The sequence below is a fragment of the Schistocerca gregaria genome, chromosome 5, assembly GCF_023897955.1.
Source record: "Schistocerca gregaria isolate iqSchGreg1 chromosome 5, iqSchGreg1.2, whole genome shotgun sequence".
NCBI classification, from domain to species: Eukaryota; Metazoa; Arthropoda; class Insecta; order Orthoptera; family Acrididae; genus Schistocerca; species Schistocerca gregaria.
In genome coordinates, this window is record NC_064924.1 from 575,647,166 (window position 1) to 575,659,990 (window position 12,825).

General features: G+C 46.8%; 15 non-coding genes across 15 annotated transcripts; all 15 read right to left on the reverse strand.

The window, feature by feature from the left end:
* Positions 1–36: 36 nt before the first annotated feature.
* Trnan-guu (transfer RNA asparagine (anticodon GUU)) lies at positions 37–110 on the reverse strand. The gene has a single exon. It is a non-coding gene; the product is annotated as a tRNA-Asn (tRNA).
* A 318-nt stretch (positions 111–428) lies between these two features.
* Positions 429–500, reverse strand: Trnat-cgu (transfer RNA threonine (anticodon CGU)). The gene has a single exon. It is a non-coding gene; the product is annotated as a tRNA-Thr (tRNA).
* Positions 501–1,189: 689 nt separating this feature from the next.
* Positions 1,190–1,263, reverse strand: Trnan-guu (transfer RNA asparagine (anticodon GUU)). Its single transcript has one exon. It is a non-coding gene; the product is annotated as a tRNA-Asn (tRNA).
* A 318-nt stretch (positions 1,264–1,581) lies between these two features.
* Trnat-cgu (transfer RNA threonine (anticodon CGU)) lies at positions 1,582–1,653 on the reverse strand. The gene has a single exon. It is a non-coding gene; the product is annotated as a tRNA-Thr (tRNA).
* A 689-nt stretch (positions 1,654–2,342) lies between these two features.
* Trnan-guu (transfer RNA asparagine (anticodon GUU)) lies at positions 2,343–2,416 on the reverse strand. Its single transcript has one exon. It is a non-coding gene; the product is annotated as a tRNA-Asn (tRNA).
* Positions 2,417–2,734: 318 nt separating this feature from the next.
* Trnat-cgu (transfer RNA threonine (anticodon CGU)) lies at positions 2,735–2,806 on the reverse strand. The gene has a single exon. It is a non-coding gene; the product is annotated as a tRNA-Thr (tRNA).
* A 689-nt stretch (positions 2,807–3,495) lies between these two features.
* Trnan-guu (transfer RNA asparagine (anticodon GUU)) lies at positions 3,496–3,569 on the reverse strand. Its single transcript has one exon. It is a non-coding gene; the product is annotated as a tRNA-Asn (tRNA).
* Positions 3,570–3,887: 318 nt separating this feature from the next.
* Trnat-cgu (transfer RNA threonine (anticodon CGU)) lies at positions 3,888–3,959 on the reverse strand. Its single transcript has one exon. It is a non-coding gene; the product is annotated as a tRNA-Thr (tRNA).
* A 689-nt stretch (positions 3,960–4,648) lies between these two features.
* On the reverse strand, positions 4,649–4,722 carry Trnan-guu (transfer RNA asparagine (anticodon GUU)). The gene has a single exon. It is a non-coding gene; the product is annotated as a tRNA-Asn (tRNA).
* Positions 4,723–5,040: 318 nt separating this feature from the next.
* On the reverse strand, positions 5,041–5,112 carry Trnat-cgu (transfer RNA threonine (anticodon CGU)). Its single transcript has one exon. It is a non-coding gene; the product is annotated as a tRNA-Thr (tRNA).
* A 689-nt stretch (positions 5,113–5,801) lies between these two features.
* Trnan-guu (transfer RNA asparagine (anticodon GUU)) lies at positions 5,802–5,875 on the reverse strand. The gene has a single exon. It is a non-coding gene; the product is annotated as a tRNA-Asn (tRNA).
* Positions 5,876–6,193: 318 nt separating this feature from the next.
* On the reverse strand, positions 6,194–6,265 carry Trnat-cgu (transfer RNA threonine (anticodon CGU)). Its single transcript has one exon. It is a non-coding gene; the product is annotated as a tRNA-Thr (tRNA).
* Positions 6,266–6,954: 689 nt separating this feature from the next.
* On the reverse strand, positions 6,955–7,028 carry Trnan-guu (transfer RNA asparagine (anticodon GUU)). The gene has a single exon. It is a non-coding gene; the product is annotated as a tRNA-Asn (tRNA).
* A 318-nt stretch (positions 7,029–7,346) lies between these two features.
* Trnat-cgu (transfer RNA threonine (anticodon CGU)) lies at positions 7,347–7,418 on the reverse strand. Its single transcript has one exon. It is a non-coding gene; the product is annotated as a tRNA-Thr (tRNA).
* Positions 7,419–8,107: 689 nt separating this feature from the next.
* On the reverse strand, positions 8,108–8,181 carry Trnan-guu (transfer RNA asparagine (anticodon GUU)). The gene has a single exon. It is a non-coding gene; the product is annotated as a tRNA-Asn (tRNA).
* Between the last annotated feature and the right edge of the window lie 4,644 nt (positions 8,182–12,825).

The window sequence follows — 12,825 nt, forward strand, 5'->3', positions numbered from 1 at the left end:
CGTATGTCCTCACCTCGGTGACGGTTAAAACGATTTCGCCCCCGGGTGGGCTTGAACCACCAACCTTTCGGTTAACAGCCGAACGCGCTAGCCGATTGCGCCACGGAGGCGTTGACTTTGGCTCACTTGTGCTCTCTATATCAACGCAATTCGTACACATTCTGCAGGAATCTCGCAGAATGGTAGCATCTGCTTATGCCTCTTCACATGGATAACGTGCATGCACACTGTAGCGACGCTCATAAACGAATGACATTATACTACAAAATGCATACAAACCACTGTTCTGCCTATGCATTCAGAAAACCTCCTAGGCCAGTAGAATACTTGTCATAGGTTGTAGAACATCCCTTTCATTCAGTGTACTGCCATGTGATAGACATTACTCGAGGTAGCTCCGCACGTTGCAGCAAAGTTAAAAAAATGGATGCCTTCTGTGAGGTTCGAACTCACGACTCCTGGTTTACGAGACCAGTGATGTACCACTGAGCTAAGAAGGCGGCAACTCTGAATTTGTGAGCTATCCCCGAATTCTCACTTCATCACACTGAATCTTGCAGCCCTCGACCAGATAATTGATTTGGCGCACTGCTGCTGCTGGGAGTGTCCACATTGCCGTTCACCAAATCTCTCGACTGTTTCGCCCTTAGGATCGGTGACGACCGTCAGGCCACCAAAAGTTTGCAGTCTGCAATTTCTTGTCCTAGTGCACAGCTTTTGGGATAACGTGGCTCGACTGCGAAATGCGCCTTTCGGCTCCACTCTCTGGCTACAGTTTGCTGTTGTTCACAGTGGCACTGGCGTAGCCCATGGGGCTTCATGTAAGGCGACTGCACGTCGCTCGGCCAACAGTGGCCTACTGCAGACCGACACTTAAGAGACACAAAATACAAATCGACATCGAGAGACAGGCCCTGTCATATGGCACTCGCGACGTATACGCTGAAATTGAATGTAAATAAAACGTCTTTTGTAGTGGGCGCCGCTCCACTGCAGTGTCACACATGGTGAATAAATAGGAAAACAGTAGAACGTCTGTGTAGGGTGATGTTTTTACCTACAGTGCCACCTGCCTGAATGTGTATAAGCATCTGTGGCATCACTCCTTCGCAGCCAAATTGCCACACTAGCTGTGTATCTCTAACAAAGTTGACGTATGTCCTCACCTCGGTGACGGTTAAAACGATTTCGCCCCCGGGTGGGCTTGAACCACCAACCTTTCGGTTAACAGCCGAACGCGCTAGCCGATTGCGCCACGGAGGCGTTGACTTTGGCTCACTTGTGCTCTCTATATCAACGCAATTCGTACACATTCTGCAGGAATCTCGCAGAATGGTAGCATCTGCTTATGCCTCTTCACATGGATAACGTGCATGCACACTGTAGCGACGCTCATAAACGAATGACATTATACTACAAAATGCATACAAACCACGGTTCTGCCTATGCATTCAGAAAACCTCCTAGGCCAGTAGAATACTTGTCATAGGTTGTAGAACATCCCTTTCATTCAGTGTACTGCCATGTGATAGACATTACTCGAGGTAGCTCCGCACGTTGCAGCAAAGTTAAAAAAATGGATGCCTTCTGTGAGGTTCGAACTCACGACTCCTGGTTTACGAGACCAGTGATGTACCACTGAGCTAAGAAGGCGGCAGCTATGAATTTGCGAGCTATCCCCGAATTCTCACTTCATCTCACTGAATCTTGCAGCCCTCGACGAGATAATTGATTTGGCGCACTGCTGCTGCTGGGAGTGTCCACATTGCCGTTCACCAAATCTCTCGACTGTTTCGCCCTTACGATCGGCGACGACCGTCAGGCCACCAAAAGATTGCAGTCTGCAATTTCTTGTCCTAGTGCACAGCTTTTGGGATAACGTGGCTCGACTGCGAAATGCGCCTTTCGGCTCCACTCTCTGGCTACAGTTTGCTGTTGTTCACAGTGGCACTGGCGTTGCCCATGGGGCTTCATGTAAGGCGACTGCACGTCGCTCCGCCAACAGCGGCCTACTGCAGACCGACACTTAAGAGACACAAAATACAAATCGACATCGAGAGACAGGCCCTGTCATATGGCACTCGCGACGTATACGCTGAAATTGAATGTAAATAAAACGTCTTTTGTAGTGGGCGCCGCTCCACTGCAGTGTCACACATGGTGAATAAATAGGAAAACAGTAGAACGTCTGTGTAGGGTGATGTTTTTACCTACAGTGCCACCTGCCTGAATGTGTATAAGCATCTGTGGCATCACTCCTTCGCAGCCAAATTGCCACACTAGCTGTGTATCTCTAACAAAGTTGACGTATGTCCTCACCTCGGTGACGGTTAAAACGATTTCGCCCCCGGGTGGGCTTGAACCACCAACCTTTCGGTTAACAGCCGAACGCGCTAGCCGATTGCGCCAAGGAGGCGTTGACTTTGGCTCACTTGTGCTCTCTATATCAACGCAATTCGTACACATTCTGCAGGAATCTCGCAGAATGGTAGCATCTGCTTATGCCTCTTCACATGGATAACGTGCATGCACACTGTAGCGACGCTCATAAACGAATGACATTATACTACAAAATGCATACAAACCACTGTTCTGCCTATGCATTCAGAAAACCTCCTAGGCCAGTAGAATACTTGTCATAGGTTGTAGAACATCCCTTTCATTCAGTGTACTGCCATGTGATAGACATTGCTCGAGGTAGCTCCGCACGTTGCAGCAAAGTTAAAAAAATGGATGCCTTCTGTGAGGTTCGAACTCACGACTCCTGGTTTACGAGACCAGTGACGTACCACTGAGCTAAGAAGGCGGCAGCTCTGAATTTGCGAGCTATCCCCGAATTCTCACTTCATCACACTGAATCTTGCAGCCCTCGACCAGATAATTGATTTGGCGCACTGCTGCCGCTGGGAGTGTCCACATTGCCGTTCACCAAATCTCTCGACTGTTTCGCCCTTAGGATCGGTGACGACCGTCAGGCCACCAAAAGTTTGCAGTCTGCAATTTCTTGTCCTAGTGCACAGCTTTTGGGATAACGTGGGTCGACTGCGAAATGCGCCTTTCGGCTCCACTCTCTGGCTACAGTTTGCTGTTGTTCACAGTGTCACTGGCGTAGCCCATGGGGCTTCATGTAAGGCGACTGCACGTCGCTCGGCCAACAGTGGCCTACTGCAGACCGACACTTAAGAGACACAAAATACAAATCGACATCGAGAGACAGGCCCTGTCATATGGCACTCGCGACGTATACGCTGAAATTGAATGTAAATAAAACGTCTTTTGTAGTGGGCGCCGCTCCACTGCAGTGTCACACATGGTGAATAAATAGGAAAACAGTAGAACGTCTGTGTAGGGTCATGTTTTTACCTACAGTGCCACCTGCCTGAATGTGTATAAGCATCTGTGGCATCACTCCTTCGCAGCCAAATTGCCACACTAGCTGTGTATCTCTAACAAAGTTGACGTATGTCCTCACCTCGGTGACGGTTAAAACGATTTCGCCCCCGGGTGGGCTTGAACCACCAACCTTTCGGTTAACAGCCGAACGCGCTAGCCGATTGCGCCACGGAGGCGTTGACTTTGGCTCACTTGTGCTCTCTATATCAACGCAATTCGTACACATTCTGCAGGAATCTCGCAGAATGGTAGCATCTGCTTATGCCTCTTCACATGGATAACGTGCATGCACACTGTAGCGACGCTCATAAACGAATGACATTATACTACAAAATGCATACAAACCACGGTTCTGCCTATGCATTCAGAAAACCTCCTAGGCCAGTAGAATACTTGTCATAGGTTGTAGAACATCCCTTTCATTCAGTGTACTGCCATGTGATAGACATTACTCGAGGTAGCTCCGCACGTTGCAGCAAAGTTAAAAAAATGGATGCCTTCTGTGAGGTTCGAACTCACGACTCCTGGTTTACGAGACCAGTGATGTACCACTGAGCTAAGAAGGCGGCAGCTATGAATTTGCGAACTATCCCCGAATTCTCACTTCATCTCACTGAATCTTGCAGCCCTCGACCAGATAATTGATTTGGCGCACTGCTGCTGCTGGGAGTGTCCACATTGCCGTTCACCAAATCTCTCGACTGTTTCGCCCTTACGATCGGCGACGACCGTCAGGCCACCAAAAGATTGCAGTCTGCAATTTCTTGTCCTAGTGCACAGCTTTTGGGATAACGTGGGTCGACTGCGAAATGCGCCTTTCGGCTCCACTCTCTGGCTACAGTTTGCTGTTGTTCACAGTGGCACTGGCGTTGCCCATGGGGCTTCATGTAAGGCGACTGCACGTCGCTCGGCCAACAGCGGCCTACTGCAGACCGACACTTAAGAGACACAAAATACAAATCGACATCGAGAGACAGGCCCTGTCATATGGCACTCGCGACGTATACGCTGAAATTGAATGTAAATAAAACGTCTTTTGTAGTGGGCGCCGCTCCACTGCAGTGTCACACATGGTGAATAAATAGGAAAACAGTAGAACGTCTGTGTAGGGTCATGTTTTTACCTACAGTGCCACCTGCCTGAATGTGTATAAGCATCTGTGGCATCACTCCTTCGCAGCCAAATTGCCACACTAGCTGTGTATCTCTAACAAAGTTGACGTATGTCCTCACCTCGGTGACGGTTAAAACGATTTCGCCCCCGGGTGGGCTTGAACCACCAACCTTTCGGTTAACAGCCGAACGCGCTAGCCGATTGCGCCACGGAGGCGTTGACTTTGGCTCACTTGTGCTCTCTATATCAACGCAATTCGTACACATTCTGCAGGAATCTCGCAGAATGGTAGCATCTGCTTATGCCTCTTCACATGGATAACGTGCATGCACACTGTAGCGACGCTCATAAACGAATGACATTATACTACAAAATGCATACAAACCACTGTTCTGCCTATGCATTCAGAAAACCTCCTAGGCCAGTAGAATACTTGTCATAGGTTGTAGAACATCCCTTTCATTCAGTGTACTGCCATGTGATAGACATTACTCGAGGTAGCTCCGCACGTTGCAGCAAAGTTAAAAAAATGGATGCCTTCTGTGAGGTTCGAACTCACGACTCCTGGTTTACGAGACCAGTGATGTACCACTGAGCTAAGAAGGCGGCAACTCTGAATTTGTGAGCTATCCCCGAATTCTCACTTCATCACACTGAATCTTGCAGCCCTCGACCAGATAATTGATTTGGCGCACTGCTGCTGCTGGGAGTGTCCACATTGCCGTTCACCAAATCTCTCGACTGTTTCGCCCTTACGATCGGTGACGACCGTGAGGCCACCAAAAGTTTGCAGTCTGCAATTTCTTGTCCTAGTGCACAGCTTTTGGGATAACGTGGGTCGACTGCGAAATGCGCCTTTCGGCTCCACTCTCTGGCTACAGTTTGCTGTTGTTCACAGTGGCACTGGCGTTGCCCATGGGGCTTCATGTAAGGCGACTGCACGTCGCTCGGCCAACAGCGGCCTACTGCAGACCGACACTTAAGAGACACAAAATACAAATCGACATCGAGAGACAGGCCCTGTCATATGGCACTCGCGACGTATACGCTGAAATTGAATGTAAATAAAACGTCTTTTGTAGTGGGCGCCGCTCCACTGCAGTGTCACACATGGTGAATAAATAGGAAAACAGTAGAACGTCTGTGTAGGGTCATGTTTTTACCTACAGTGCCACCTGCCTGAATGTGTATAAGCATCTGTGGCATCACTCCTTCGCAGCCAAATTGCCACACTAGCTGTGTATCTCTAACAAAGTTGACGTATGTCCTCACCTCGGTGACCGTTAAAACGAATTCGTCCCCGGGTGGGCTTGAACCACCAACCTTTCGGTTAACAGCCGAACGCGCTAGGCGATTGCGCCACGGAGGCGTTGACTTTGGCTCACTTGTGCTCTCTATATCAACGCAATTCGTACACATTCTGATGGAATCTCGCAGAATGGTAGCATCTGCTTATGCCTCTTCACATGGATAACGTACATGCACACTGTAGCGACGCTCATAAACGAATGACATTATACTACAAAATGCATACAAACCACTGTTCTGCCTATGCATTCAGAAAACCTCCTAGGCCAGTAGAATACTTGTCATAGGTTGTAGAACATCCCTTTCATTCAGTGTACTGCCATGTGATAGACATTGCTCGAGGTAGCTCCGCACGTTGCAGCAAAGTTAAAAAAATGGATGCCTTCTGTGAGGTTCGAACTCACGACTCCTGGTTTACGAGACCAGTGATGTACCACTGAGCTAAGAAGGCGGCAACTCTGAATTTGTGAGCTATCCCCGAATTCTCACTTCATCACACTGAATCTTGCAGCCCTCGACCAGATAATTGATTTGGCGCACTGCTGCTGCTGGGAGTGTCCACATTGCCGTTCACCAAATCTCTCGACTGTTTCGCCCTTACGATCGGTGACGACCGTGAGGCCACCAAAAGTTTGCAGTCTGCAATTTCTTGTCCTAGTGCACAGCTTTTGGGATAACGTGGGTCGACTGCGAAATGCGCCTTTCGGCTCCACTCTCTGGCTACAGTTTGCTGTTGTTCACAGTGGCACTGGCGTTGCCCATGGGGCTTCATGTAAGGCGACTGCACGTCGCTCGGCCAACAGCGGCCTACTGCAGACCGACACTTAAGAGACACAAAATACAAATCGACATCGAGAGACAGGCCCTGTCATATGGCACTCGCGACGTATACGCTGAAATTGAATGTAAATAAAACGTCTTTTGTAGTGGGCGCCGCTCCACTGCAGTGTCACACATGGTGAATAAATAGGAAAACAGTAGAACGTCTGTGTAGGGTCATGTTTTTACCTACAGTGCCACCTGCCTGAATGTGTATAAGCATCTGTGGCATCACTCCTTCGCAGCCAAATTGCCACACTAGCTGTGTATCTCTAACAAAGTTGACGTATGTCCTCACCTCGGTGACCGTTAAAACGAATTCGTCCCCGGGTGGGCTTGAACCACCAACCTTTCGTTTAACAGCCGAACGCGCTAGCCGATTGCGCCACGGAGGCGTTGACTTTGGTTCACTTGTGCTCTCTATATCAACGCAATTCGTACACATTCTGATGGAATCTCGCAGAATGGTAGCATCTGCTTATGCCTCTTCACATGGATAACGTACATGCACACTGTAGCGACGCTCATAAACGAATGACATTATACTACAAAATGCATACAAACCACTGTTCTGCCTATGCATTCAGAAAACCTCCTAGGCCAGTAGAATACTTGTCATAGGTTGTAGAACATCCCTTTCATTCAGTGTACTGCCATGTGATAGACATTGCTCGAGGTAGCTCCGCACGTTGCAGCAAAGTTAAAAAAATGGATGCCTTCTGTGAGGTTCGAACTCACGACTCCTGGTTTACGAGACCAGTGACGTACCACTGAGCTAAGAAGGCGGCAGCTCTGAATTTGCGAGCTATCCCCGAATTCTCACTTCATCACACTGAATCTTGCAGCCCTCGACCAGATAATTGATTTGGCGCACTGCTGCTGCTGGGAGTGTCCACATTGCTGTTCACCAAATCTCTCGACTGTTTCGCCCTTAGGATCGGTGACGACCGTGAGGCCACCAAAAGTTTGCAGTCTGCAATTTCTTGTCCTAGTGCACAGCTTTTGGGATAACGTGGCTCGACTGCGAAATGCGCCTTTCGGCTCCACTCTCTGGCTACAGTTTGCTGTTGTTCACAGTGGCACTGGCGTAGCCCATGGGGCTTCATGTAAGGCGACTGCACGTCGCTCGGCCAACAGTGGCCTACTGCAGACCGACACTTAAGAGACACAAAATACAAGTCGACATCGAGAGACAGGCCCTGTCATATGGCACTCGCGACGTATACGCTGAAATTGAATGTAAATAAAACGTCTTTTGTAGTGGGCGCCGCTCCACTGCAGTGTCACACATGGTGAATAAATAGGAAAACAGTAGAACGTCTGTGTAGGGTCATGTTTTTACCTACAGTGCCACCTGCCTGAATGTGTATAAGCATCTGTGGCATCACTCCTTCGCAGCCAAATTGCCACACTAGCTGTGTATCTCTAACAAAGTTGACGTATGTCCTCACCTCGGTGACGGTTAAAACGATTTCGCCCCCGGGTGGGCTTGAACCACCAACCTTTCGGTTAACAGCCGAACGCGCTAGCCGATTGCGCCACGGAGGCGTTGACTTTGGCTCACTTGTGCTCTCTATATCAACGCAATTCGTACACATTCTGCAGGAATCTCGCAGAATGGTAGCATCTGCTTATGCCTCTTCACATGGATAACGTGCATGCACACTGTAGCGACGCTCATAAACGAATGACATTATACTACAAAATGCATACAAACCACTGTTCTGCCTATGCATTCAGAAAACCTCCTAGGCCAGTAGAATACTTGACATAGGTTGTAGAACATCCCTTTCATTCAGTGTACTGCCATGTGATAGATATCGCTCGAGGTAGCTCCGCACGTTGCAGGAAAGTTAAAAAAATGGATGCCTTCTGTGAGGTTCGAACTCACGACTCCTGGTTAACGAGACCAGTGCTCTACCACTTTTTTTTTTTTTTTTTTTTTTACATCTGCAGCGGAACAAAATCCCGTTCCGCCCAAGGTGGGGCTCGAACCCTCGACCTTGCGATTAAGAATATCATGCTCTACCGACTTTTTTATTTATTTTTTTTTCCATTTTTTTTTTTTTTTTTTATTTTTTTTTGGGCCTCCCATCACCCCTTTTAGCCCAGCCTTGCGCTCTCCATAGTTCGCCTTCATCGGCGTCGGCTTCTCACGCCATGTACATTACCATAAACTGATGAGACGAAGTTAATCCCTTTATCGTGGAGAAACTAATGTACCCCTTCTTTGGGCTTATTGATAACGTGAAAAAAGAATGAAGTCTTCAGTAGGTAGAAACAGAAGTTATGTTCAGTTTGTTTCCTTCTTCATCGCTGTTTTTTGTTGTCACACTTAAAGCAAATAGTCTTCCTTGACAAAGAAACGTCAGAGGGCATTTCGAAACTGCCTCTTCTCTCTGAAAATGCTTAAAAAACAAACCATATTCGGTGAGAAGCAACTATTTATAATGGCTTCTTGAAAAATAAATTAATAAACGTTGAACTCAAAGAACGGCAATTCCGGTAAAAACTAAAATAATTTTTTTTTTTTTTCACGATTGTTAAGTAAGTTAGTAGTGGTGAACACTCTCTTACGTTTGTCTTCTGTGTCCGCAGATATTTCTTGTTAATTCTTTTACATCAAGGTCTTGATTAAAAAATTTGCGTATGTTTCTTTATATTTACTAGTCTTCAGTAACATGTGATGCTCAGTTAGCAGAGAGATCCAAAAATCCTCTTGGCTTTTCTCTTCCTTCGTGAAGAGGTAATGGACCGTTGCCGCTTTCAGCCAATTGACTGCGTTGCGTTTCGTGTTAGGAAAGGGTACATCATCCGGTGTCAAAAAGTCCGCAGGCGTTATAGCGTTAGGTGACGTTCGAAGGATGAGTGCCAGCTTTCGTCGGACATTCAGCCAGATATCTTTAACCTTGTCGCACACGAAACGATGTTCTTCGTTATCAATTAAACTACACGTTGCACACAAAGGCGAATCCGCTAAGTGGATCGAATAAAGTTTCGAGTTTGTTGCAACTTTCCTATTTACAACAAAGTACCATGTTGCTTTCAGATGAGTAGCTAAGTTACGGTTATGAATATTTGCCCATATCACTTTCCAGTTAGAACATGGATAGTTTTGTTCTATTTTGTTGTTCTTCTTTTCTCCCATCAATTTGCCATATATTTCTTTTACGTTTGTCATGTCTTTTTCCGGAATTCTTGAATGTAGGTAGCTATATTCTATTAAAAACCATCGTAAATGGTAAAGTCCGCTCGGTATGTGCTGCACATTAATAGGCGGAGAGAGGTCATCTGGAGCTATTTCAGATAGCAAGTGCGCGGCGATGCAGCTGCCGGATTGTCTCCATTGTTGAAACGTATTGGAGATGTACAGAGCCTGCGACTTTTTAGTAACATTCGTTAAGTTTAAGCCGCCATTATTAGTGGCGAGCGTCAGAGTGTCATACTGGATTTTAAATATGTGGCCACGGCTCACAAAATAGCCTATTGCTGACATAATTTGTCTGGCGATGCCGGCGGGTATTGGCAGTATCTGGGCGACATAATTGACTTTGGAAGTAATAGAGACGTTCGCTAAAGACACTCTCTGAATTTCATTTAACTGTCGAATACTATGTGTCCGTACACTAGCTCGTATGGTAGTTAGTACTTGTCTATAGTTGGCCGCAATAGTTTGACGTATATTTTTTCGGAAATCAATGCCGAGACACTTCAAGGCTGTTAGCTCACGTAACTGACCGTGTGTGCGCATGCCAATGCCACGTCCGATATTGAATATGCCGGACTTGGTTTTGTTTAACCTCGCGGCTGACGCTCGTTCGTATTTTTCTATTATGTGCATTGCCGTCTCGACTTCCGCTACATTCATAACGAGAAACCCAACATCGTCCGCATAAGCTTTACATATTATTTTGTTTCCTCGTATTTGCAATCCTTGTAACCGCTGAGTCAAGGTAGCGAGCAAAGGTTCGATGGCCATGGCAAAAAGTGCCATGGACAACGGACAACCTTGCCTGACGGAACATGCGATCTCGACTGGCCGGCTAGGCTGTCCATTTATGATGATTCTGGAGGAGTTATTCGTTACCAAACGTCGTATGAGGTCGACGAATCTCGGCGGAAAACCCATTGCGCCCATCGTTTTCAGGAGGTAGGAGTGGCTGATCCTGTCGAAGGCTTTATCGAAATCTAACGACACGATGGCACATTTTAGTCGACATACTTCTGCTATTGAAATTATGTCGCGGTAGTCGGACAGCGTCTGCTGAATTTTCCTATCTTTGCCCACGCTAGACTGATATGGGCCGGTGACGCTGGCCATTACATTTTTAAGTCTGTGGGCTAAGAGCCGCGAAAAAATTTTATAGTCACTGTTCAGCAGAGTGATTGGTCTCAAATTTCCAATTTTTTTGCCAGCCGATTTTTTTGCGATTAACACTATCATACCTTCGCGAAAATCTTTCGGTATCTCCTTATTGAGGTTCAGAAGTTCATTACAGATGCATGTAATTCTATGTTTTATATGTTCCCAGAAGACTTGATAAAATTCTGCTGGTATGCCGTCAGCTCCAGGGGATTTATTTTTTGCACTTTGATAGACAGCATAGTGTACATCGTCTTCGGTCGCCTCCGCTATTAGAGCTTCCGCGTACGCGTTACCAACGCGTCCTTGCAGGCGGGTCAGTAAATCGTCCTGTGCTTTTTCGTCTACCTCTTTATGTGAAAACAAGTTGCCGAAATGGGTTAGTATTTCTGCTTTTATGTCGTTGTGCATTGTCAAGGTGGTTCCATTATCAGTTTTAAGCTCCGTCAGTATTTTGCGGAATCCTCGTTTAGTTTCACGAATCACATGATATATCGAAGTGGCTTCTTTTTGCGCCACAGTCTCTGCTCTTGACCTTATTTGGTATCCTTCAAGCTGTTGTCGCCTTAATGTCAGTATTTTTGCCTGGAATTTTTTAATTCTCCCATGGTTCCCAATAGCTGTAGCACCTTGCAGGTAGAGTTCTCGGAGACAATGAAAGTAAAATTCTATCGTTCTTTTCCGCCAAAAGCTCTTCTCCCGGGAGTAGTTGATGAAACATCTCCGGATCTGAGGTTTGGCGCATTTGAGCCACCAATCCAAGGTCGAGTGGTAAGAGCTGAGTTTGGTCTCGCAGGCTCTCCAAGTGGTGAGAAAGGCTTCTCGACAGGCAGGATCTTTTAAGTGTGAAACATTAAGTTTCCATGGCCCTTTATATCGACAGGTTCCTTGTCGTTCCAAATTTAATGTGCATATATATGCAGCGTGGTCCGAAAAAACGGTTGGCCAAACTTCAGACTGCAGGATGCGGTGTTTCAGATTGGGCGAGACATATATTCGATCCAACCGGCTCGCTGAATGATTAGTGAGGTGGGTAAAGCCGGGTGCCGCGCCGTGCTTTTGCTCCCACGAATCAGTTAAACGGAGCTCGGTGACGATACGTTCCAGGTCCGGCGATTTGTTGTAGTTCGGAGTTTGGTCTTTGGCATGTATGACACTGTTAAAGTCGCCTCCAAGGATGGTATGGGTGCAGTGTACACCAAACAAAGGAACAATTCCCTCCTTAAAAAACTGTGCTCGTTGGCACCGATTGGTAGAACCAGATGGGGCATAGACATTAATAATCCTGGTGTTATAAAGCGTGCCGGCAATGCCTCTGCCGTTAGGCAGTTTTGTTACGTCTGTAATGACGACGCCCTCTTTGAAAAGAAATGCGGTACCCAAATCACATCCAATTCCAGGATTGACTATAGCATTATACCCCTGTATGAAGTCAAGTTCGATGTTTGTTACTTCTTGTAAAAACAAAATGTCCACATCAGCTGCATACAGGAAATCTTTTAAATTTTGTAAATTAAATGGGCTACAAATTTTATTGATGTTCAGCGTAGCGATCTTATAGGCCTGCAACGGAACTACGTTAGCCAAGACGGGAGTGTAATTAGGAAAAACTCTGTCAACATATCATTTCGAAAAAACATTAAGAAATCTGACCCGAGAGACATGTGGACACAAGTCAGTAAAACCGTTCAGACTAGAAATATTCATGACTTGGGAAGGGATCAGTCGGCTTCTCCGTGTCTGGGACAGTATCCGTCGCGGCGATGACATTCAAGACGACGTCATCGCGTGGTGTGGCCATCGTGGTGACTGTAACGGTTCCTGTGGTG